A 6342-nucleotide genomic window follows, 5' to 3' on the forward strand; every position below is an offset into this window, starting at 1 on the left:
AAAATCACTCATAAATAACATCAGGCATAGAATGGAATAAAATGGAGCAAAAATAGATCAAATAGAGCGTAAAAGAGCATGTTTTCACAATCAAGCACAATTTGGGAGGAAAGATCAAAAGCATGCTATTCAAGGGAATAAGTGCAAGTTTATGTGATGAAATCCATTCAATTCTAGCCAAAAATCATCATCAATTATGGATTCATCATGGATTCATTCCCTTTACTCCCCTGTTGTTTATTTTATTTTCTGTTTTCCATGTGTTTTGTTTTATTCTCTGTTTCTAGTGCATAATCATCTGTCTTTATATCTTAAAGTTATGAAATATTCCATGCATCTCTCACGTTGCTTAAAAGAAAAATTTTTAATTGAAAAAGAAAATTAAAATGCATGAATCTTCGAGTTATATAATAAGAATAGTCAATTATTTTGATGTGGTGGCATTGCTTTTTATTTTTTGAATGTATGAATGAACAGTGCATATTTAAAATTGGACTTAAGAATGTTGGATCTTGAAAGAATGATGATGAAAGTGAAGTATTATTGGTGATCTAAAAAACCAAAAAATTGATTCTTGAAACAACAAAAAGCAGCAAAAAAAGCATGTTGCAATAAAAGAAAAAAATATATACATGCAAAAAAAAGCAGTAGAAAAAGCCAATAACCCTTTAATCCAAAAGGCAAGGGTAAAAGGATCCAAAGCATTGAGCATCAATGGTTAGGAGGGCCTAAAGGAAACAAAATCCTGGCCAAAGCGGCTCAACCAAGCTGTCCCTAACTATATACTTGTGGTGTGAAGGTGTCAAGTAAAAAGCCTGAGACTGAGCAGTTAAAGTCATGATCCAAAGCAAAAAGAGTGTGCTTAAGAACTCTGGACACCCCTATCTAGGGATTCTAGCAAAGCTGAATCACAATCCGAAAGGGTTCACCCAGTTAAGTGTTTGTGGCATTTATGTATCCGGTGGTAATACTGGAAAATAAAGTGCTTAGGGCCACGGCAAAGACTCTAAAAGATGTGTTCAAAAATCAAAAAGAACTAAACTAGGAGAGTCAATAAAATCATCTAGATTCTAAGTTCCTAAAGATGCCAACACTTCTATGTTTCAATGGATAGTGAGATGCCAAAATTATTTCGAAGCAAAAAGCTACTAAGTCTCACTCATCTAATTGAAACTGAAGTTCATCAAGAATTCTGAGATTTATTGTATCTTACTTTTTTTTTTATCCTACTTTGTTTTTTAGTTGCCTGGGGACAAGCAACATTTTAAGTTTGGTGTTCTGATGAATGGATATTTTATACGCTTTTTGCCATCATTTTCATATAGTTTTTAGTATATTTTGTATAAGTTTATTAAGTTTTCATAGGTTTTAAATGCAAAATTCACATTTTTGGATTCTACTTTTAGTTTGTGTTTTTATGCAATTTCAGGTATTTTTTGGCTGAAATTTGAGGAGTTGGAGCAAAAGTTTGATTCAGAGACACAGAAAGTGCTACAGATGTTGTCAGGATCTGACCTCCTTGCACTCGAAAGAGTTTTCTAGAGCTACAGACATCCAAATGACCAAATGGAGTGTTCTCAACGGCTATGGAAAGCTAACATCCAGGGCTTTTCAGAAATGTATAATAGTTTATACTTTGTTTCAGAATTAAAGGCCCAAAACTAGCATTTAACGCCAGCTTCCAGCCCTATTCTGGCGTCCAACGCCCAAGGGAGAAGATACCAGTGTCCAACGCACAAAAAGGACCCCTAGCCAACATTTAACACCCTAAAGGCCTCCTAGCACATGGATGTCAATCAAGCTCAGGACAAACACTCACCAAGTGGGTCCCAGAAGTGGATTTTAGCACTAAAAGAATGTTATTAGAACTTTTACACTTTTTAGTGATCTTCCACCATTTTACACTTTTATCATTGTATATTCTGTCAGTATGAATTTCTAAACCTGCTAGGTTGAGAGGAGGAGCTCTGCTAAGTTTTATGTATTAATAAAGTACTACTGTTCTATCTCAATACGTGTTTGATTCTCTATTCTAAGATGTATATCCGTTCTTCATCATTATAAATGCGTTGAACCAGAACAAGGTTATGTCATTCTACAAGGGTTCAGAGTGACTCTTTCATCGGACAATGATGAACCACTAGTTTGATTTTATATCTCTTAGACGGCTAATCCATGACTTTGTTGGGGACTTCTTGAGACACCAATTCAACCGTGCTACGGGGATATTAGAGTCTTTGTGGTAGAGGCCAGAACCAAAGGCACAGCATTCTCTGATCCAGAAGATTCGACCATGTCTATGGCATTTTGAGAAACAGTAGAAGCCCTGTTATGCCTTTCAAAGAAAATAGGGAAAATGAAAATGGAATAACGTTTGGTGTGGAGCTTGTGGGTGGAGGGAAAGGGACGGTGATGGGCTGCGACGCTGGTGAAAATGGGAAGAAAAGGCGAACGCTCTGAGCAGAGGGCATGCATGAGAGTGTGCGTACGCACGGAGTGATTTTTTTTATGATTTCACCCAACATGGATATAAACAAAAATAACCAAAATATGCAACTATTCAATTATTCAAATTAAACTTTAAAGTTAACAATTTTTTTTTAAAACAAAACTATCTATTCAAAGAATTTTTAATATGTACAAACAAGACTCTAGCAAAACTATTTCAACTATCCAAAAACAATTTCAAACTTTTTTAAAGCATGCAATTCAAGTCAAAAAGGTAATTTAAAACAAGATTACCAATTATTCAAGTATGCATTTTCAAACAAAAATTTATTAAGGCAAACCCACAACTAAGAGACATATTTACAAGAATGATGTAAAGGAGGAAAGTTGGAAAATTTTACCATAGTGGGGTGTCTCCCACCAAGCACCTCTATTTAAAGTCCTTAAGTTTGACCTTTTGAGAAGCTCTCATCAAGGAGGCTTGTGCTTCCATTCTTCTTTGAATCTCCACCCATGCTTGCATTTTTCATGGCTTTTGAGATTTCAAAGCTTGTGTACCTAATCTTCTTGTGGATTCTCTTCATTCCATTTAGGTGACAAACATGCGGAATTCTCAATTCCTATAACACAACAGCAACAAAACTCATAATGCAATGGGTGAGAATTCATTGGAGAAAAAGGTAATAAAAACAAAAGATAATAAGAACAAGTAAAATAAACTCCTAAAACTAGCAAACACAAGCAACCAATCAAAAACAAACTATTTACATATTCAAATATTAACAATAGCCAACAATGTAACACCATTGCAAATAGAATTGGTATTGGAAGTATAGTTCCAAATCTACTATCAACCAACATCAAAGTTTAAAATAAAAGATTGTCACAATCAACACAAAATAACCAAGAGTATTTAAACTCCTGAGTCATTCTCCCTAGGAATTGCAATGAAGTGCTCAATTATTGACTATGAGAAATTGGGGGTTGTGATTGCAAGTGAAAAGAAAAATAAAAGGCAAGAAATTCAACAAGCATGCAAGGAATTAAATGAGAATCAATTAAAGCAACAAAAATAGAATTCAAGTGGCAAAAAGGAACTCTTGGCAAGGATTGGGTAATCGAGGATTCCTATCCTAGTCATAGACCACAAACATGGTAGTTGCGTATAATTAATCCCAATTAGTCTATCCTAATATCAAGGATAAGTCAAAAGGGCATCATTGATCTTAATCCATAAGTCCAAGTCAACTCACTAATTACCCAATTCCTGACCAATAGTGTGAAAAACTATACAAAAACTATAAGAGACATTTTATCAAACACCTAACATACATAAAAGGAAAAATATTATAAATTACAATAAAAATAAAATCTATACTACCAATTGCATGAGAATAATAATAAAAACTTAATAAGCATTAAAGAAAGATAAAAAATCAAAATTGAATTAATGGAACTAAAATTAACCAGTGTTCATAAACTAAAAGTGGCAAAGTTGAGAAAATAACACAAGAAATGAAGATGATCAAGACAAGAAAGCATGAAAACATAAAAAAAACTATACTGAAACAAGAATTAAAGACTAAAATTAAAGAGAAATTAAGCTAGAAACCTTATTTCTAGAGAAAAGAGGGAGCTTCTCTCTCTAGAAAAACTAAGCTAAAACATGTAAAAACCTAAACCTAATTGTTCCCCCTTCATCCTTCTTCAATTTGGCTTGAAATAGCTTCAGAAGTGAGTTGGATTGGGCTTTAGAGGCCCAGAATTCGCTACCAGCAAGTTACAATTAATGAAGTCACGTGCCAGGACTTGTGCGTATGTACAGGTGTGTGCGCACGCACACTTGCTGATTTTCTTCTCGTGTGTACGCACAAGTGTTTGCGTACGCACACCCAAACTCCATGTCCACTTTAGACATATACATATCATTTTGAAGCCCCGGATGTTAGCCTTCTAATTCCACTAGAATCGCCTTATTTGAACCTCTATAGCTCAAGTTATGATCAATTTACTGCAAAGAGGCCAGAATTGACAGCTTTGCAAATCCTTCATTTCTTTAATTCTTCTACTTTGCATGTGTTCCTAATACTTCTTCAAGCTATTCTTGCCTTCAAAACCTTAAATCACTCAAACAAACATATCAAGGTATCCAATGGGAGAAAAGTGAATTAAAATTGGCAATTTTAAGCATAAAAAGCATGTTTTTCACAATTAAGCACAATTATGAAAGAATTCACAAAAGCATGCTATTTTAATGAATAAATGCAAGAAAAGTCAATGAAATTCACCTAATTAAAGCAAATAAATACCATGAAATGTGGATTCATCACCAACTCTCCTCTTTTTACATCAATCAAGGCTCTCGTAGATGCTAGGAATGGCCTTCCTAGGATGATGAAGTCATCATTTCCTTCTCCAGTATCAAGTATCATGAAGTCTGCAGGGAGGTAAAGGTCTTTAACCTTTACTAGAACGTTTTCCACCAATCCATATACCTACTTTAGGGACTTGTTTGCCATCTCCAGTGAGATCCTGCAGCCTCTTGGATTCCCAGCTATTAAGAAGCTTCCGAGGAAATTTCTATAGTAGCTTCTTTTGTACTAGTGCACTGCACTCCTTGGTTAGCACCACATTTTCATCTCCCCTATGGCCTTCTTCTCATAAAATACACTTTTCAAACAGACCATATAGGGAGGTTTCTTCTCCAACACCTCAGCAAAAAGAATATTGATTTGTAACTTCTTGAAAACTACCAAGAATTGAGCAAGTTGCTCATCCGTGGTCTCTTCTTGCACGTTCAGAAGGTGTTGTACTTCAGCTCTTCTATCACCACTGGGGCATATACAAGTGTACTACTAGTCTCCTCTTGAGACTTTTTCTCTTTCAAATCCTCAGCAGCATCCTCCTCCTTGGGTTTGGCCTTCTTGTCCATAGTGAGGGCCTTGCACTCTTCCCTTAGATTTACCTCTGTGTTGCATAGAAGAGTGTTGGACGATCTCTCAGGTATCCTGCTGCTCAACTGACCCACTTGTATTTTCAAATTCCGAATTGAAGACCGAGTCTCTTGCATAAAGCTATGAGTGATCTTCAAAAAGTCAGAGACTATTGTGGCTAAGTTAGAGAGATCATGCTTATCTATTGGGACCTGATCTTATTCTATGCAAAATGGCATCCAGTGTGTCCACTTCTATGACTTTTCTCTTCTAAGTAGCCCCAATGTTCACAGGGTTCCTATCAAAAGTGTACATGTACTGGTTATTGTCAACCATCTCAATAAGCTCATTCACCTCTTCAGGCGTCTTCTTCATGTGTAGTGAACCACCTGCAGAGTGATCCGGAGACATCATGGCAATTTCAGAGAGGCCATCATAAAAAATCTCCAGCCGGGTCCATTCTAAAACCATGTCGGGAGGGCATCTCCTAATCATCTGCTTGTATCTCTCCCAGGCTTCATAGAGGGACTCTCCCTCTTTCTGTCTGAAGGTCTACACATCCACTCTAAGCTTGCTTAGCTTCTGGGATGGGAAGAACATAGCCAGAAATCTAATGACCACCTTATCCTATATGTCCAAGCTCTCCTTGGGCTGACAATCCAATCATAGCTTTACTCTGTCCCATAAAGCAAAAGGAAAGAGCATGAGCTTGTAAACCTTGGGGTTCACTCCATTCATTTTGACCGTATCACAAATCTGTAGGAAGTCAGATATGAACTTGTTGGGGTCCTCCTACGCGAGTCCATCAAACTGGCAGATATGTTACACTAGAGTGACTAATTGAGGCTTGAGCTCGAAATTATTGGCCCCAATGGCAGGTACAAATATACTGCACCCATAGAAGTCAGTTGTGAGTGTAGTGTATGAGCCAAGAACCTTCCTTGCTTGCTCTTCAGCATTT

At 36.4% G+C, this 6342-nt stretch overlaps 1 non-coding gene across 1 annotated transcript; it reads left to right on the plus strand.

Moving 5' to 3' along the window:
- The first annotated feature begins 5845 nt into the window (after window positions 1-5845).
- LOC127744463 (small nucleolar RNA R71) lies at window positions 5846-5954 on the plus strand. The gene has a single exon (XR_008005450.1). It is a non-coding gene; the product is annotated as a small nucleolar RNA R71 (small nucleolar RNA).
- The last annotated feature ends 388 nt before the right edge of the window (window positions 5955-6342 follow it).

This window comes from Arachis duranensis, unplaced genomic scaffold (assembly GCF_000817695.3).
Source record: "Arachis duranensis cultivar V14167 unplaced genomic scaffold, aradu.V14167.gnm2.J7QH unplaced_Scaffold_354585, whole genome shotgun sequence".
Classification (NCBI taxonomy): domain Eukaryota; kingdom Viridiplantae; phylum Streptophyta; class Magnoliopsida; order Fabales; family Fabaceae; genus Arachis; species Arachis duranensis.